The following is a 19,660-nucleotide window of genomic DNA, read 5'->3' as shown; positions in this document are numbered from 1 at the left end:
CTGGAGCACGCCGTAGCAATAATGGACGTGTGGAGTGTCGCATTGTCCTGCTGAAATTGCCCGAGTCCGTCGGAATGCGCTATGGACATAATAGATGCAGGTGATCACACAGGATGCTTAAGTACGTGTCACATGTCAGAGTCGTATCTAAACGTATCAGGGGTCCCATATCACTCCAGCTGCACACGTCCCACACCATTACAGAGCCTTCACCAGCATGAACAGTACCCTGTTGACATGCAGGGTCCATGGATTCATGAGGTTGTCTCCATACCCATACGCGTCCATCCGCTCGATACAATTTGAAACGAGACTCGTCCGACTAGGCGAAATGTTTCCAGTCGGCAACAGTCCAATGTCAGTGCCGAAGGGGCCCAGAATAGGCGTAGAGCTTTGTGTCGTGGAGTCATCAAGGGTACACGAGTCGGCATTTGGTTCCGAAAGCCCACTCCGATTATGTTTGTCTGAATGGCTCGCACGCTGACACTTGTTGATGGACCATCATTGAAATCTGCAGCAATCTGCGGAAGGTTTGCACTTCTGTCACGTTGAACGATTCTCTTGAGTCATCATTGGTCTCGTTCTTGCAGTATCTTTTTCCGGGCGTAGCGATGTTCAAGATGTTTTACCGAATGCCTGATATTCGTGGTACACTCGTGAAAAGGCGGTACGGGAAAATCCCCACTTCATCGCTACCTCGGAGATTATGTGTCCCATCGCTCGTGCGCCGTCTACAACACAACGTTCAAACTCACTTAAATTTTGCTGACCAGTCATTGTAGCAGCAGTAACCGATCTAACAACTGCGCCTGACACTTGTCTTATGTAGGCGTTGCAGCGCCGTATTCTGCTTGTATTTGAACGCTGTATTTGAATGCGCATACCTATACCAGGTTTCTTTGGCGCTTCAGTGTAATGTGGCATTGGCAGACGCACAGCACCTAATTTTTCTGTTCTATAAATGGAGAGTTTCCGATCATTCACTACACATTCCGACAGGGCGGTTTCATTCAGAGTTACCTCAACCTAATATATAATCGGATCTGTTGCAGTCTTGTAGCTGCTGCACACAATGAACCCCTCACCTGTTGTCGTCATTTGAAGAGAGTGAAACCTAGAATCAGGGTTTTAACCTTATAGTGATCAGGTTACTCGCCAGCGTGCAGGTGCCGTCTGAGTACCGATTGCTCTGGGAAAGGTGTGAAAGTGCATGTAAGCCTTCCAATTGTCTTTCATGAGCTTCCCTCCGCGTCTTATGGAACGACTCTAAGGGCCCTACCGCTGTGGGGTGCCACGGCAGATCTGTTGACAGAGACGCCAGACGGAAGCATGGGACGCAATGGAGCCTCCCGCACCTAGGCATGCCAGCCAAGCTGCCCTGTATCTGGAACACGGCCGCTCCCGCAGACCTGCCAAGCGCTACCTGCCTCTCACCCGTACCTAGTTTTATCCTCCCACGTAGGCGCTATGGCTGGTTTTCACACCGAATCTTTTGTCTGCGAGATTCCGATGAGATCAGCAACTTGGGACACTCAGAACTATTCAAAACACGAACTGAAAAACAAAAAAAAATCTATTGGGAATTACGAGGGTCACAAATGAAACTCAGTTCGAAGAATAAGCCTCTCCTCATCATAATCGCATTCAAACTACTTACAATACCGGAACCGCGCCACTGCTACGGTCGCAGGTTCGAATCCTGCCTCGGGCATGGATGTGTGTGATGTCCTTAGGTTAGTTAGGTTTAAGTAATTCTAAGTTCTAGGGGACTGATGACCTCAGATGTTAAGTCCCATAGTGCTCAGAGCCATTTGAGCCACAATAACGCATTTTCTGGACTCTGTTTGGCTGGCGATCGTGAAAATTAACAATCCTCAATTTCCTCGGAGCCTGTTCCTGATGCTCCATTCCAGCCACCAGAGGTTTACGCCACACACTAAGCATGTTTAGTATCCGGGCTATGTAAGTTTCTCTCGAAACCTACTTTCAGGCCTTAATAGCACCTCTACAGCTCCTGCTGCAGTAAGTGACGCTAATGAGCCAGATACATTAGACACGCTAGAAATATTTTAAGAAAAAATATGTAAACAAAGGTGACAGGTTTCCGATTTCATGTCTAAAACATTTGTAAATTTAATTTCAGTTTATAATAACGTACTTTCAAATAATAATTGAGAAGCACTTCTATGTATACTTTAAGGTTACAACAAAAACTGTATATATCATTAAGCTTTAAACGTGGCTGCGTTGTCAGCGACCATTACAATGTAAAATTAAAACGATTACAGCCCTCGGTCTGGAAAATGAAGTCTTTTTGACCTAGGCTTCGGCCACGTCTAAGAGTGCCTTCGTCAGATATAAAACATTTAAAACTGGCATGTCACGTATAAAATAAATATGAAGCGATAACACTTTAGTCACAAAATATAACTCTGATGCTACCGCAGCTCGACATGTGGTGCAGCCCTTAGTGCCCTGCCTTCTATGCTTTCTATTTTAATATTTTGTGACTAAAGCGTTATCGCTTCATTTTTATTTTATATGTGACATGCCTATTTTAAATGTTTTATTTCTGATGAAGGCACTCTTAAAAGTGGCCGAAACCTAGGTCAAAAGACTTCATTTTCGCAAACGAGAGCTGTAATTGTTTTAATTGTATTTGTAAATATCACTACAGACCACAAATAATTAGCTACCGAGAACACAGGCTGCATCCCTCTGGTGTGCCTGCTGGCGTCTCGTGCTGCCTGACCTGAGCGCTGCCAGCAGTGCGGCCAGCACACTTGCTTACCCGTCTCGTAACCTTGATTTGTTAGATTTTAAGCTGACGTAGCAACGAATTCCGCAACTGATCCCTGTAAAATAGCCACTTTTTCGTATAAACAGCAAGAAAAAAAATTAAGTCACTTATTGAGCAACTTTAATTACCCTAATAGTAAACACTCAAAGAGCGTACCCAACTTCGTTCTTCGAACAGAAACACTATTGAACGTTTCTTTTGTTAGTGTGTTTAACGTTCAAAAAGGACTAACTTTTATTTTCAAACACATTACATTTATTTTATTTTATTTATTTATCGTTCCGTGGGACCACATTTAGGAGAAGTCTCCATGGTCATGGAACGAGTCAATACATGAAATTATAACACGATTGTAGAAACAGATAAAATAAAATATAAGAAACATATTCAGGCGACAAGTCGTTAGTTTAAATAAAGAAAATCAAGAATGTAACACTGGAATTTGCTTAATTTTTTAGCTCTTCCAGGAGCTCCTCGACAGAATAGAAGGAGTGAGCCATGAGAAAACTCTTCAGTTTAGACTTAAAAGTGTTTGGGCTACTGCTAAGATTTTTGAGTTCTTGTGGTAGCTTATTGAAAATGGATGCAGCAGAATACTGCACTCCTTTCCGCACAAGAGTCAAGGAAGTGCATTCCACATGCAGATTTGATTTCTGCCTAGTATTAACTGAGTGAAAGCTGCTAACTCTTGGGAATAAGCTAATATTGTTAATAACAAACGACATTAAAGAAAATACATACTGTGAGGGCAATGTCAAAATTCCCAGACTATTGAATAGGGGTCGTCAAGAGGTTTTCGAACTTACACCATACATAGCTCGAACAGCCCGTTTTTGAGCCAAAAATACCCTTTTTGAATCAGAAGAATTACCCCAAAAAATAATACCATATGACATAAGCGTATGAAAATATGCGAAGTATACTACTTTTCGTGTTGAAATGTCACTTATTTTAGATACTGTTCTAATGGTAAATAAAGCGGCATTTAGTTTCTGAACAAGATCCTGAACATGGGCTTTCCACAACAGCTTACTATCTATCCGTACGCCTAGGAACTTGAACTGTTCCGTCTCGCTTATAACATGCCCATTCTGTCTGATTAAAATGTCGGTTCTTGTTGAATTGTGGGTTACAAACTGTAAAAACTGAGTCTTACTGTGATTTAGCATCAAATTATTTTCCACAAGCCATGAACTTATATCATGAACTACATTATTTGATAATGTTTCAATATTACACACAAGATCCTTCACTACCAAGGTGGTGTCATCAGCAAACAGAAATATTTTTGAATCACCTGTAATACTAGAAGGCATATCATTTACATAAATAAGAAACAGCAGTGGCCCCAGCACCGACCCTTGGGGAACGCCCCATTTAACAGTGCCCCATTGGGACTGAACATCATTACCACTCTCAATATTGCGGAGGATTACCTTCTGCTTTCTGTTCTTAAAGTAGGAGGCGAACCAATTGTAAGCTACTCCCCTTACTCCATAATGTTCCAACTTCTGCAGTAATATTTTGTGGTCAACACAGTCAAAAGCCTTCGTTAAATCAAAGGAAACACCTAACGTTCGTAACCTTTTATTTAATCCATCCAAAACCTCACAGAGAAAAGAGACTATAGCATTTTCAGTTGTTAAGCCATTTCTAAAACCAAACTGTACATTTGACAGCAAATTATGTGAATTTAAATGCTGCAGTAACCTTGTATATACAACCCTCTCGATAACTTTAGCAAACACCGATGGCATAGAAATAGGTTTATAATTGTCAACATTATCCCTGTCTCACTTTTTATAAAGTGGCTTCACTACCGAGTACTTTAATCGGTTAGGAAACCGACCACTCCTAAAGGAAAAGTTACAGATATGGCTAAGTACTGAGCTAACATACGTGGAACAATACTTCAGTATTCTGCTAGATACCCCGTCATATCCATGAGAGTTCTTGGTCTTTAGAGATTTAATTATTGACTCAATCTCCCTCTTGTCAGTATCATGGAGGAGCATTTCAGGTAACAGTCTCGGAACACTTTTTTCTAAGAGCGCTATATGATTCCCTGTTGGGACTAGGTTTCTATTTAGTTCACCTGCTATATTCAGAAAGTGATTATTAAGTACTGTACATATATGCGACTTATCAGTAACACGGACATCCCCACTACGCACTGATTCTATATTCTCGACCTGTCTCTGCAGACCAGCCACTTCCTTTACGACTGACCATATGGTTTTAATTTTAACCTGAGACTTAGCGATTCTATCACATACTTTTTGCCTTCCTAATAACTTTTTTAAGCACCTTACAATACTGTTTGTAATGGGCTGCTGCATTTAGATTTTGACTGTTTCTAACGTTTTGATATAATTGCCACTTTGTTCTACAAGATATTCTTATCCCTTTAGTCAGCCACCCAGGCTGCCTGTTTGTGCTAGTACCCTGTTTTGAACGTTCTAACGGAAAGCAACTTTCAAAGAGCACGAGAAAAGTCTTGAGGAAAGCATTATATTTATCGTCTACTGTATCAGCACTATAAACATCTTGCCACTCTTGTTCCTTGATAAGGTTTACAAAAGTCTGTACAGCAACTGGATCAACTTTCCTAAAAAGTTGGTAACTATATTTAACATGTGTTGCAGCACAAAAATCTTTTAGACTTAAAATTTGTGCATCATGATCTGAAAGGCCATTCACCTTTTTGCTAACAGAATGCCCTTCTAATAATGACGAATGAACAAAAATATTGTCTATGGTTGTTCTACTGTTCCCTTGCACTCTCGTTGGAAAGAATACGGTTTGCATAAGATTATATGAATTAAGGAGGTCTACCAGCATCCTTTTCCTTGCACAATCACTTATACAATTAATATTGAAGTCACCACATGTAACTAACTTTTTGTATTTCCTATAAAGTGAACCAAGAACCTCCTCTAGCTTTAGCAAAAATGTTGTGAAATCGGAGTCTGGGGATCTATAAATAACAACAGTAAGAAGTTTAGCTCCACTAAATTTAACCACACCTGCACAACATTCAAACACCTTTTCAGTGCAGTACTTTGAAACATCAATTGACTCAAATGGGATACCGTTTTTCACATACATGGCTACTCCCCCACACCGCAAAGAGCTCCTAGAAAAGCTGCCAGCCAACCTGTATCCTGGTAAAGGAAGCCTCTGAATTATCTCCGTATTTAAGAAGTGTTCAGATATACCAATAATTTCAGAGTCAACATCTATAAGCAGTTCACTAACTTTATCTCTAATACCTTGTATATTTTGATGAAATATACTAATTTCCTCACTAATCGGATACCCAAGCTCTGTAGAAAGTGGTTTCTTTGTTAGAGAGACTTCCCTTAAGCAGGAATACCTATCAGCTGACTTCAATCTAAAAAAGGTACAGCTCTAACACCGAAACTACCGGAATTTTCCCATGAGTGGTCCCACCACCCCCACCTATGCTGTCACCTATAAGTTTTACCAACCTCCCCTTCCCATACCTGTTGAGGTGCAGGCCATGTCTAGTGAAACCCGTCCTACTGATAGACTCCACCGACACCACTGAAATGTGACTCATGCCTTCTGTCATCAGCGCACCCCCAAGTCTCATGTTATTACGCCTGACGACTGTATTAAGATGAGGCCGATCGTGACGCTGAAACAGTTCCACGAAATGCACATTCGTGTTGCCAGTCTGAGTGGCTATCTTTTCCAGGTCACCATCTATGTCATACTCCCCATCCCTATCAATACTATTACCAGCCCCACTCACAATCACTACCTGGTCCTCTTTAGTAAAATCCCTACATAACCCCCCTATGTTAAAAGTCACCTGAGCCAATCCTGCAATAACTCGCCTACAACAGTGAAAGTAGAGATACGAACACTGAGTAAGACTAACTGGCGTCCTCTCTTTCATTTTGGCTCCATTTAGTTCCAATGCGCGGCTACTCTTACGGTAACTTCTAAATGGTTGCAGTGTGGAGAACATATATTTGTTTCTACAGCTAACTGCTCGTAAGATTCTCTGACGGCGCAGGAACGTATTCCGACCCAGTTCTTTGTTTCTTACGAACTCCAGTAACTCTTTTCCGCAGTAAACTAAGCTTCTAACTTAGTTATAACAAACAGTCGGTATGGTGACACATCCAAATCATAAAATCCACAACAGAAGTTCTTTACAAATTAATGCATTTTTGAGTCACGTTATTTCATTGTCTTTTTTTTCTTCTATTTCGTTTCATTCTCTACGCTAGGAAGAAGCGGATTATTTAAGATCCGACCTACTTCAGAGCTCGAGTCATAAAGCTAGTTACGTTTTTCTATCTGTATAGTATCTGGAGAAGATGCGAGAGAGTCACGTGCTGAGAGGCCTCCATGCATCTGTGGATCAGTGATTTGCACATCAGTCGACGCTGGTTTCCCTGCAAATCTCACATCTGACGAATGACACGAGAGGGATCGAACTTGTGGTCGTCAAACTGCGGCCGAATGAAATATTCGTGCGGACCACGTATTTTGTTATAATATGCATGTAGCAGGTAACAGCCTAAGTCAAAATCGTCGACTAACGTTAAGAGCTTCTTTAGAATATATTTTTCGGGGACTGTAACAAACAGAAATACTTGCAGAGGCAGTAATGTTTCAAAATCCTCCTCATTTTGATTGACGTTGGTGAATTCGGCCGTGAGCTAAGTTGGCCGCTAGTATCAGGGGCAGAAAGGTAATTAGCGCGGCCAATGCGGGATTAGAGGGCGTGAGAGGGGGAATGTGGTACTGTTTACCAGCACTGGCAACTCACGAGCACGTGAGATTCGTACCGATTAACCACTGTGTTATAAATTTTGACACGGAAGTAATTTGCTTTCGTGAACGCGCGGTACAGAGACGATTATCTTCAAATGTGGTATATACGAAATCCGTAACTGCTCGTTCGAAAGAAACCGTCGATCCTTCAAGATCTTTTGTAAGCGACCAAAGGCGTGATAATCGCGTGGGGAGAGATCAGGATTATAACGCGGCTGCTCGAGTGTCTCCCACATGTCGCAGCTTCTGCGTCAAGCCCTCTACCGACCGGCGTCTTATGTCAAATCGCAACCGGCACGAAACCATTCCTCAATGGTGGTTTTCGGTAGAAGTAGTGCCCACACGCTTCTTCATTCTCAGCTGTGTGTCTACGGTGTTTGTTCTTCGGCAGCCAAGAAAAGAGTACTAGCACGTTCGTCCCGTTTGGACGCATTTGATAATAACGTCGCCATATTTCCCGTTTCCGCATTTACCGTACGCACGTCGGAAACACACAAATGCCGCACTAATCCCTTAGCTACATGTCGGTGATTATATACCCGCTACGTAGCATATTTGGTGCAGCAACGCCCTCAAACGGAAATGTTCTGATCGTCCCTAACGATATCAGTACACATGCGGCCCGAGGTGCCACAACACATTGTTAATATCGACTCTTCAGGAAATAAGTTTGAAGACCACTGCCCTAAATGTTCAACTGCACTACGAGCTATAGAATTTGCGGATCAAACCATGTGCCCCCCTCCCGTGAAAACGTTTACAATTCACTGAAGCGAGTGTTACCTGATGATTGATTGGCAATGGAAACAGTTAGCAGAACATTCCATATACTTCATTGCCCTAGACAATTTCAAGATGTAATTTTCCTGATAAAACTGCCCAACTATCTCGTGTTTCCCCAAAACCTGTTTCCCAGTCCATTCTCTAATGTTTTTTGCCGATCACACTGACATCCATCAACCCTATGAAGCAGAGAACGTGGCTAATCTGAGAAAACAAATGGCTCTGACCACTATGGGACTTAACATTTGTGGTCATCAGTCCCCTAGACTTAGAACTATTTAAACCTAACTAACCTAAGAACAGCACACACATCCATGCCCGAGGCAGGATTCGAACCTGCGACCATAGCAGCAGCGCGATTCCGGACTGAAGCGCCTAGAACCATTAGATCACTGATAAAACAGCCCAACGTCAATAAGCAGAAGTTCACCTATCATTAGAATTGGTGCATAAGCGCCTGTGTGACACAGTTCACGGAATTGTTATTCGCCCAATTGTAGTATCCGACTGCTTCTTGTTTTATTTCGACATTCTTCGTAGTATGTCAGGCGCCCTTAATGCAATATCGAAGCCTGTACTCTTCTAAGACTTCTGCCAGAGGCCTTAATGAGGTCCTTTAATCACCAATCACTATTTTTAATCGATATTATTGTTAGTCGACGTTGAACATTCTACAAGGAAAGGGCCATTATAGAAATCCTGTAAGCTGGATCAAGATAATGCAGCTTGAAACGATTCTGAGCAATACAAGTTGACTCGACTTCTTGACTGCAAATGAACTTCGACTCGATAACACCTAAAGGAAAAGATCACCAGTGCGTTACTATGGGAATGTCAACACCTCCAGCAAATCGACGTTTAAATTAAAGGCAAAAAGTATGTAATTAGGCGACAGCCGTAGAGACACTACCAGAAACGTCTTCGGATATACACACACTAAGGCTCTTAGAGGGAAGGAGTTCAGGCGGCAAACCGAAACACGATGAGTTGATTGGTTGGTTGTTTTGGGGAAGGAGACCAGACAGCGAGGTCATCGGTCTCATCGGATTAGGGAAGGAGGGGGGAAGGAAGTCGGCCGTGCCCTTTGAAAGGAACCATCCCGGCATTTGCCTAACACGATGAGTATCTGCACCTGGATCATAATGGCCTTCGGGATAACAATGGCCTTTTTGCTGAGCGCTTGGTCTGTGAGAATGGGACAGATGGGTTTGGATCATGAGCAGACTTGTAGCAACATTTTTTCTTACGAAATAACCACCACAGTCCAAGAGCAGGAACTCCACACCACAAGCGATTCCCACATACAATCACTAGTATAACATAGCGCTGGTGGTAGAGGATCACTGTACCCTAATTTAGCACTGTGGTCAGTTCTGGCCACTTCATAGTATCGATGAGACACAACAGACACGTGCAGCTCACCAGTCTTCGTAGAGAGTACGACTTTGCGGGTCGGCCCTGGGGAGTTGCCGCGCTTATCCGCTGCATTTGCAGACGCTTCACCACTGGCCGCCAAGCTGGATGGTTAAACGTTAGCACACACGCCGCTAACGGCTCATCGCTAAATTGAACGCTGACAACGTGTGCAATATGTAATATTCCTAGCCTTTTCGATCCACAGATAGATTCTCATATTTTGGAACTGATGTCTTTTTTTTAATTATCATAATATTTAGTAACATTTATCAACAATGCGTCACAGGTAGTATGTCGTATGTAGTACTTAAGTACTGGTTATTAGTTTCTACTCCATGTAAATTATCACAGTTCACATAAATGTTATTCTGTATAATCGAATACTTCACTGCCACGTATCATTACACTGATTTTTCTGTTTGTTGTTCTAACACTTTTGTAGGGTAAGCTCGGGTGTATCGGGACAAAAAATTTGAAAATTTATAACACTGTTCTTTTTGTTAGTAGAAACTGTAAAGTTCTTAGTTCATTCTTTATCATACTTAAGGAGAAAATTACGATTCATATTGCTATTGTTATCAAATACACAGAAAATACGTTAAAGATAACAATTAGGTACCACATGTCTCTATTTACTCTTGCCAGTACGCATGAATCGGGACTGTCACAGAGATGAATCAAGCAACTGTTACAATAACATTTTTCTCCTTTTAACTGTGAAGTACTGTACTTATATGTTAAGAAAGTATACTGAGTGTCTCAGGACAACTGTCCATGGATTTTTGCAATCACGTAATGCTTATTAAGGCCCTTGCTACGGTATGAAGAGACACCTTCAGACTTCCTGAATCTTATTTCAGGACTGCACGTACGAAAAGCAATAAGCCAATCAATTCCTGCAATCTAATGAATCACAAAGTTCGAAGAGACTGGTTCAGCGCTGACCAAACCGAAATTCGAGCGACCAAGGTCATCAAGAACGGGGGAATCTGTGGAGAGTGTAAATCGATCTGTTCATGACGATCCTAACCTCTCCATTCGTATGCGAGCGAGTTCTTTAAATAAACATAGATCATCACTGCACCGAATTCTGCAAAAGACCTTAAATTGAGCCCTTAAAAATCCAATTGGTGCAAAAACTAAAGCTGGGTAGTAGATTTAAAATAAACAAAATATTAGAAATCAGAAGTTTCTATTCCTCTTAGTTTCAACACCTGGTATTTGCCGAGAGAAGTTCAGAACTTGACACTAGACGGTCACTATGTCAAGTAGTTTTCTGATACATCAAGTACAGACAATAATCTGGAGATTGCAGCAGCTTATTATACGCAGTTCATCTCTACTAGGGAATTAATATTCTAAATCTGTCCAGAGCTTACCCTACTTACAGCTACATCTGCATCTACATTATTACTCTGCAATTCCCAATTAAATGCCTCACAGAGGGTTCATCGAACCACCTGTAAGTTACATCTCTACCATTCCATTTTCTAGGAGCGCGTGGGAAAAACGAACGCTTGAATCTTTCTCTGCGACTCTGATTTCTTTTATAGTGCCGCGCGGAGTGGCCGGGCGGTTTGAGGCGTCATGTCGCGGACAGCGAGGCCCCTCCCGCCGGAGGTTCGAGTCCTCCCTCGGGCATGGGTGTATGTGTTGTTCTTAGCATAGGTTAGTTTCAGTAGTGTCTAGGGACCGATGACCTAAACAGTTTGGTCCCTTAGGAATTCACACACATTTTAACATTTGAATCTTTTATACTACTATGATGATCATTCCTTCCATGTAGGTGAGAACCAACAAAATATTTTCACACTCTGAGAAGGAAGTTAGTGTTTGAAATTTCATGAGAAGATCTTGTCGCAACGAAACACGTCTTTCTTTTAATGACTGGCACCCCCAATTCACATATCATATCCGTGGCGCTCTCTCCCCTATTTCGTGATAGTACAAAAGGAGCTTCCCTTTTTCGAAATTTTTCGATTTCCTCCGTCGATCCTGTCTGATGCGGATCGCACACCGTACAACAATTCTGCAGGTGGGGAAATACAAGCGTAGTGTAGGCAGTCTCTTTAGTAGACCTGTTGCATTTTCCCAGTGTTCTGCCACTAAATCGTAGTCTTTGTTTTGCTTTACCCATAACATCATATATATCATCGTTCCAGTTTACGTTAAGCGTAATTGTAATCCCTAAGTACTGAGTTAAATTAACAGCCTTTAAATTTGTGTGATTTATCGTATGACCGAAATTTAGTCGATTCCTTTTGGTAATCAGGTGGAAGACTTCACACTTTTCATTATTTAGCCACTTTTCGCACCATACAGATAGCTTGTCTAAATCGTTTTGCAATTTCGTTTGATCATCTGATGACTTTATGAGACGGTGAATGACAAATAATGTAAGAGTGCTACTCAGATTGTTTCCTACATCGTTTACGTACATCAAGAACAACAGAAGCCTTATAACGCTTCCTTGGAGAATGCCAAATATTACTTCTGTTTTACTCGATGACTTTGTGCCAGTTACTACGAACTGTGGCCTTTATGACAGGAAATCACTAACCCAGTCGCACAACTGAGACTATAATCCATAGGCACGCAATTTTTTTAGAAGTCGCTTGTGATGCATGATGTCAAAAACCTTCTGGAAACCTAAAAATATGGAATCAATTTGACATCGACTGTCAATAGCACTTCGTGGTAATAGAGAGCTAGTTGTGTTTCACAAGAACAATATTTTTTGAATCTGTGCTGGCTGCTTGTCTACAGGTCGTTTCTTCGAGATAACTGATAATATTCAGACACAGTATATGTTCCAGAATCGTACTGCAAACCGACGTTACACTTTTGGGTCTGTAATTCAGCGGTTTACTGTTATCTCCTTTCTTGGCTATTGGTGTGACTGTTGCAATAATCTAGACCTCACGCATGGATCTTTCAATGGGTGGTCGGTTGTATATGAGTCCTAAATATGGAGCTATTCCATCGGCATACTATGAGAGGAACGAGGCTGGTATATAATCTGATGCCTTGTCTTTATTGAGTGGTTTAAGCTGCTTTGCTGCACCGAGGATATCTACTTTTACCTGTTGTTCTTGCTTCGAATTCTGGATTATTTACTTGGTCTTCCTTGGTGAAGGAATTTCGGGAATCCGTATTTAGCAAGTCCGTTTTAGTGGCACTACCATCAGTAACATCACCACTGTTATCGCGGAGTGAAGATATTATTGTGTCTTTCTGGTAGTGTTCTTTGCATACGACCGGAATCTGTTTGAAAAACTGCTTCATGCTTAAATCACACCTGCTGTCAAAAGCACTGCAAGAATTGATCAGAAGAAGAGTAGCCAAGAATGTCGCAATTATTTCATAGTGATTGTCCAATATTCAGGCCGGATTTAGGGGGGGGGGGGGGGGGGGGCGAGCGCAAACCGTGGTATCTGCCCCGAGCGGCAATTTCAGGGAGCGCCAAATTCATATTCTTGAAGCAAAAAACCTAGTTTCACAAAGCGCCTAGCATCTAGCGCACTTTGGTTTATCCATTGTTCATATGATTTTGAAACGCATTGCTGTTGGTCTTTGAACATTTTTGAACACATCCTAAGTTGATTTCTAAACGAATCATAAGTTTATTTTTGAGTGCGTGAATAGTGTACATGATGTCTCTGCCAGAGGAAGCATCATCGCATCTAGAAATTAACTTTCCCGCAGACAAAATGGGACGGGGCTATACAAGCTGAGTCGAACAAACCCGAACGGGTGGGTGCGGGGGTGGGTGCCAATTGTTGTTTGTTTATGTGGTCGATCGCGTGTGCGAATGACAAGCCTTGTTATAATTATACCAGAGTGGAAATAAACTTCTCTGCCTCGTGATGACTGGGTGTTGTGTGATGTCCTTAGGTTAGTTAGGTTTAAGTAGTTCTAAGTTCTAGGGAACTGATGACCATAGATGTTAAGTCCCATAGTGCTCAGAGCCATTTGAACCATTTTTTAAAATAAACACTAACAGGAATAACAGGTAAGAAATATTTCATATTATATTCTCGGTTATCCAAGAAAATGAACGTTTCACAGAAAATTTTTGCCAGATCGGTACACAACTAGAAGCCAGTTTAACAATCCCCGTTTCGTAGCGGCTTAATTTTATTCCCGGAATAGCGCGGAAAACGCGTTGTACGAACATATAATAACGCTTAACTGGAGGATAAACGCTTGATAAGTAAACCTGTGATTCTGGTAGGGTTACTGAAGTTAACTGGGAAATACGTTTTGACAATGGCTTAAATAGTTACAGAATTAGTGATAAGATTGTTGGTAAGGACGAGGAAGGGGAAGAAACGGGGACAGCACACAAATTATATGGATGAATATAACGATTCCAAATTTATATTAAAATTTAGTACTACTACTACTACTTTTCGATCTTCTGCTTGAGAAACTGAAGTGTATGAAGGAAACGTGAAACTATTTCCTAACATAAAACTTTATGCTTGTAGTAGGCCTAATATGCATTTGATATTGGTACTTCGTGAATTATGTTCTGTCGAGTTATTTATGTAACGAGATAGATAAAAATGACAATTTTTTAGTATGTGTTACAATTGTTGTAATACTAAAAAGGCTTGTTTCGTTTTATCTAGCTGACAGTGACAAAATAGACGTAATCAAAACGAGCAAGCACACCAGTCTTGGGTATCATTCGTATTAACAGCTTTTTCAGTATTAGACGACGACATTTTGATTTTTCATGTAGCAAAACGTTTGACGAACCCGATGATATAATAGATTCTTTTGCAGAAAGGAAGCTTCGCGGCATAAAGCTGTAACAAGATTAGAGAGAAAAAATCCTGATACCTAAGGATTGAAGAAATGTGTACTGTCTTGCTTTTCTCTTGTCTTTAATGCTTTTATGTTCGCTATATTTAATTTTATGCCACACAAAAGAGAAAGTTATTACCCAATAGACAATAAAGACTGCAAATTTTCTGAAGAGTCTGAAACGTCCCCTTTTGAAGAATTATACATGACTGTGCTTATACTGACACACAATATTTTGTTAGCGCAACGCAGTCTGACTTTTAAAATTCCCTACAAAAGAATGGCCCTGACTAACATTAAACTATACCTTTCACAAATCACTTACCTCACAAAAATCTTCGCTGCTCAAGCTACTGCAATACAGCGAGCGCCACTACTGCCAGCTAAATAAAAGATTCAAACTATGGAAGGCACTAACTACTGATAGGGATAGTTAGCAAATCAAAGATATTAATAGAGAACAAACAATGTATTTACCTTGATATCATCATATATAAATATAGCAGTTCATGACAAATTTCAAAACTCCGCCATCTCTCTCCCCGCATCCACCACTGCTGGCGGCTCACCTCCAACTGCGCAACGCTTCGCGCTGTTCACAGCCAGCTGCCTAACACTACAATGGCGAGTATTACAACAATGCAAAGCAGCCACAGACTGCACACAGCACAGCCAGTGATTTTCATATTGAGCGCTACGTAACGTTGCCAATAAGAAAACATAAACAGCCTACTTACATAGAGAAAACATAAACAGCCTACTTACATAGAGCATGGGGGCTATGTAAGTAGGCTGTTTATGTTTTCTCTATGTAAGTAGGCTGTTTATGTTTTTCTCTATGTAAGTAGGCTGTTTATGTTTTCTTATTGGCAACGTTACGTAGCGCTCAATATGAAAATCACTGGCTGTGCTGTGTGCAGTCTGTGGCTGCTTTGCATTGTTGTAATACTCGCCATTGTAGTGTTACGCAGCTGGCTGTGAACAGCGCGAAGTGTTGCGCAGTTGGAGGTGAGCCGCCAGCAGTGGTGGATGTGGGGAGAGAGATGGCGGAGTTTTGAAATTTGTCATGAACTGCTATATTTATATATGATGATATCAAGGTAAATACATTGTTTGTTCTCTATTAATATCTTTGATTTGCTAACTATCCCTATCAGTAGTTAGTGCCTTCCATAGTTTGAATCTTTTATTTAGCTGGCAGTAGTGGCGCTCGCTGTATTGCAGTAGCTTGAGCAGCGAAGATTTTTGTGAGGTAAGTGATTTGTGAAAGGTATAGTTTAATGTTAGTCAGGGCCATTCTTTTGTAGGGAATTTTAAAAGTCAGATTGCGTTGCGCTAACAAAATATTGTGTGTCAGTATAAGCACAGTCATGTATAATTCTTCAAAAGGGGACGTTTCAAGTCTTTATTATCAAAAATGGTTCAAATGGCTCTGAGCACTATGGGACTTAACATCTGAGGTTATCAGTCCCCTAGAACTTAGAAATACTTAAACCTAACTAACCTAAGGACATCACACACATCCATGCCCGAGGCAGGATTCGAACCTGCGACCGTAGCGGTCGCGCGGTTCCAGACTGAAGCGCCTAGAACCGCTCGGCCAATTGGCCGGCTCTTATTATCCCGCTCACAAATAATCCTACCCAGTATTGTGAGGTTTCTGTTTAAACTGAGGCAGGATGTCAAACCGGCCGACTGGAAGCTAGGGAAGCACCACAGGACATTATAATTTCCACTCTCATGAATATATTTTTGATGTCTTGCTTACAAAGTATACATCTTTGAATTCCACAGAGCGAAATATAGTGACGTGCGATAGAGGAACGCTGTGTGGCGTGGCACTCCACTTCGGCACACTGAAGACCAGATTATATGTCTTACATTTCCACGAAAATACATATTTCATATATCAAACTCTTCAGAAAGATGTGCGCTACAAAATGAACAAAGTTTTGAATTTTTTTTTAATTATGACGTCCTATCTCAAACGCACAAGAGCACCGTCAACTTTTTCCCTGGTTCGGAAATTCCGTAGATCCGGGGCTGCTAATTTTATCTGTTAATGCAGCGTTTTTGTCCAACAGAGTAGCACTAAGCTTTAACGTGGTACATATTTTCTGAATTCGCCTTTGACTTACACTGTGACGAGCTATTGTGCAGTAATGGTGTCTGTTGCAGAACGGAACTCGGCGCTCCAGGAGGCGGAAGGCAGCCGCAGCGGAGGCGGCGCCGGGGCCGCTGGGGGCGGCCAGTGGTCGCGCAAGCGGCGCCGCCGCTCCTCCAGCCTCTACAAGAACGTCGGCTCGTTGTGCTGCCTCTGCAGCCGACCCAACTACCTGTGACTGGCGCTCCCCCAGCCTCCACAAGAACGCCAGTCCCTCTCCGCAACCGACCCAACTACCTAATACTGCCGCTTCTGCAACCTCTACCACCGGGTCCGGCTGCCATTGCTGCACCGGCCGTGACCTCACCGACGGGACGCCACCTGATGACTGCGCAACAGTTGATACACTACTGTGTTCACCCTTGCGGCGAAGGGATGTAGCAGACTGTGCGGTCTATGTCGCCAAATACTTCACCATCATTTACGCAAATATGAGGGGTGCATCTCCTTACTAGGAGCACAGTAATTACTTCATGTAGTCAACAGCACTGTTCTCGCATCCCAATCAATTAGCACGTGCCGGTCTGAGTTGGAATGCTAACTATGCACGGTGGAAAAAGAGCAGTGCCCTTCAAAACTACCGAGAGATAGACATTCCAAAAAGAACACTGTAAGGAGGCGATTAAATTGAGACCGCATCCATATAGCTGCCGCTGCGTATGTGCAGCTCTTTCCCAAATGCAACTTAAGAGAATCTGTGGCTTCATCAATGGTAAAAAGCAGTAGCATCACTGACCAGACGTACTCGTTAAAACTTCGTTCAGCGCCCTGGGCAAAATTCTCACAGTCGCCTATAATCTTTGCAGGCGTCAGGGGAACAATAATGTTACCGACCGTCGAATCGACGAAAGTTTTAACGCTGGACGTAATGTCAGCGATGGTCACATGACAGATAGATGCCCTTTCTCACAGCACTACGTAGTTAAATGATGAAGTGTACGGTATTCGCATACAAAAACAAACTTCATATGATAGAATTAATCCTTGTACTGTAGCCACTGAAAACTTGAAATTAGCAAAAATCGTCAATTACTCGACAAGTCTCCTCAGCTAACACTCCCTACGTGATCACCCACATGCCGTTCAGATGTAACCGTATGATGGACAGATAATAGACTCGTCCACAACTTTAGACTAGCAGCTTTCTAGTGTGACCACACCAATAATGTAAGGAGACACTCTCACCGTTTCCACAGACTCAGAACCACACGAGCAGGACCATTTGTGTAGCAAATATTCGAAGCTTGTAAAGGCAGTGGCGATATTTCCGCCGTTAGTGTAGATCCTTGCACGTAAATTCCGATCCACGATACCTCATAACACAGCAGTCAACCTCTCCCCACCTTAATGCATCAAGTCATCTTGCCAAATCTGTAACACCTGTTGAAGAAAACGCATGTGAATATGGGCGCATTAGACGTCGTGTACAGATAATGGTGTGTCTCGAGCTCTGCTTCTGCTTCGTGTACAGTGAGCTGGGAAGATACACCGTGTCTTAACTAAAATCCCATTCTTTACAGCAAATGCACCAGTGCAAGACGTAAACCTACGATGAAGTTCTATACCCTCGCTCGTTTGAGCTCCTTTCCTAATTCCTACGTAGCGTATTACTACAAGCATTTAAAGACAGCTGACTACGTTTAGGCAACTGCCTGTAACATTAGGAATATCAATCCCTTTCTCCATGTTTACAAGGAACGCAGTTGTTTGTGCGTCGTCTACAGTTCAGTAGATATTGCATTTTCTAAATAATCCGTATCCTCGAACAGATTTTACCAAGCAGCAGTTTGCAGCTACTATTTATGAAGGTATTTTTTGGAAATTTTGGAGAGATTAAAAAAGAAAAGACGTTTTATTGCCAAAGTTATATTTAGAGGAAATATCGTCTTGTTAGGTTTGTAGCACATGTTGGTATTTTTCAGAACGTTTACCACGATGTTGACCGAGTCCACTTCACAAAAATTCTCCTTCTTTTCCGTATAAGTATCAAAGAAGTATTGTTTGGAACTCTTAAATACTAAATGAAATAGGAAAAATGATATCTCTGTAAAATCGGCGCGTTTGTCACCCTTACTTACGGGTAAATCATAGATAATACAAGTTTCTGGAAGTTTTGAAAGAATGTAAAAATCAGCTGTGTTGCTGGATACTTGGTCAACAAATATTGTATTATAGATGATTATTCTACTGTATTATACTCATAGCTGTAGAGCCCTGAATATTTTCGGGCTTAAAGGAAAAAAGCAATACTTAATGATATACATATATAAATCTAACTTTGGGGAGTATTTTTTAAGCATGCCGTTTTAATATAATTACTATTGCTATGATACATATACAAATACACACACCGATAGAGTACTCCGCTATTGTCCGTAGCTCCGATGTTCAGTATCAAGGAGATGACGCCTCTATTTCCTTCACATGAGCCTCGTGCTCCACCTTCCAACTTGTTGTGACACGTTACGTGTCCTGGCGAGTACTCTTAACGACTCCACTTTATCGATTAAGCGGACCAATGTTTGACATAGCCACCAAGCAGGTATCGATAGTCTTTAGCATGAACGGACGCCAATGATGTTATTGACTGAAAAGCAACAACAGCGGCAGACAGAATATAACAGCTTGTACTGAGTGGGAAGTCGTTTCCTGTCGAACGGCATTCGGCAGGATAGGATGAAGGACTGCGAAACTACTAATTGTAGGTTTTAATACCAGGCTTATATTTACTCTGATCATGTAGCGCCCTCGATAATCCGTGACTGTTATTCGAATCTTTCTCTCCCGCTACAATGTCCCTTTCATTCATCTTCGCAGATGCCTATAGCAATAGACGGATAATAGTTCATTCTGTTATTTCTCTCTCTCTCCCC

The 19,660-nt window shown here is 41.8% G+C and overlaps 1 pseudogene; it reads left to right on the top strand.

The window, feature by feature from the left end:
* The window catches only part of LOC124798991, a 168,228-nt pseudogene extending 151,263 nt beyond the window's left edge, over positions 1-16,965 (top strand).
* The last annotated feature ends 2,695 nt before the right edge of the window (positions 16,966-19,660 follow it).

The sequence above is a fragment of the Schistocerca piceifrons genome, chromosome 5 (genome assembly GCF_021461385.2).
Source record: "Schistocerca piceifrons isolate TAMUIC-IGC-003096 chromosome 5, iqSchPice1.1, whole genome shotgun sequence".
Classification (NCBI taxonomy): domain Eukaryota; kingdom Metazoa; phylum Arthropoda; class Insecta; order Orthoptera; family Acrididae; genus Schistocerca; species Schistocerca piceifrons.
Note: the sequence above shows the minus strand (reverse complement) of the source record. Positions and strands in the feature narration are given on the sequence as shown.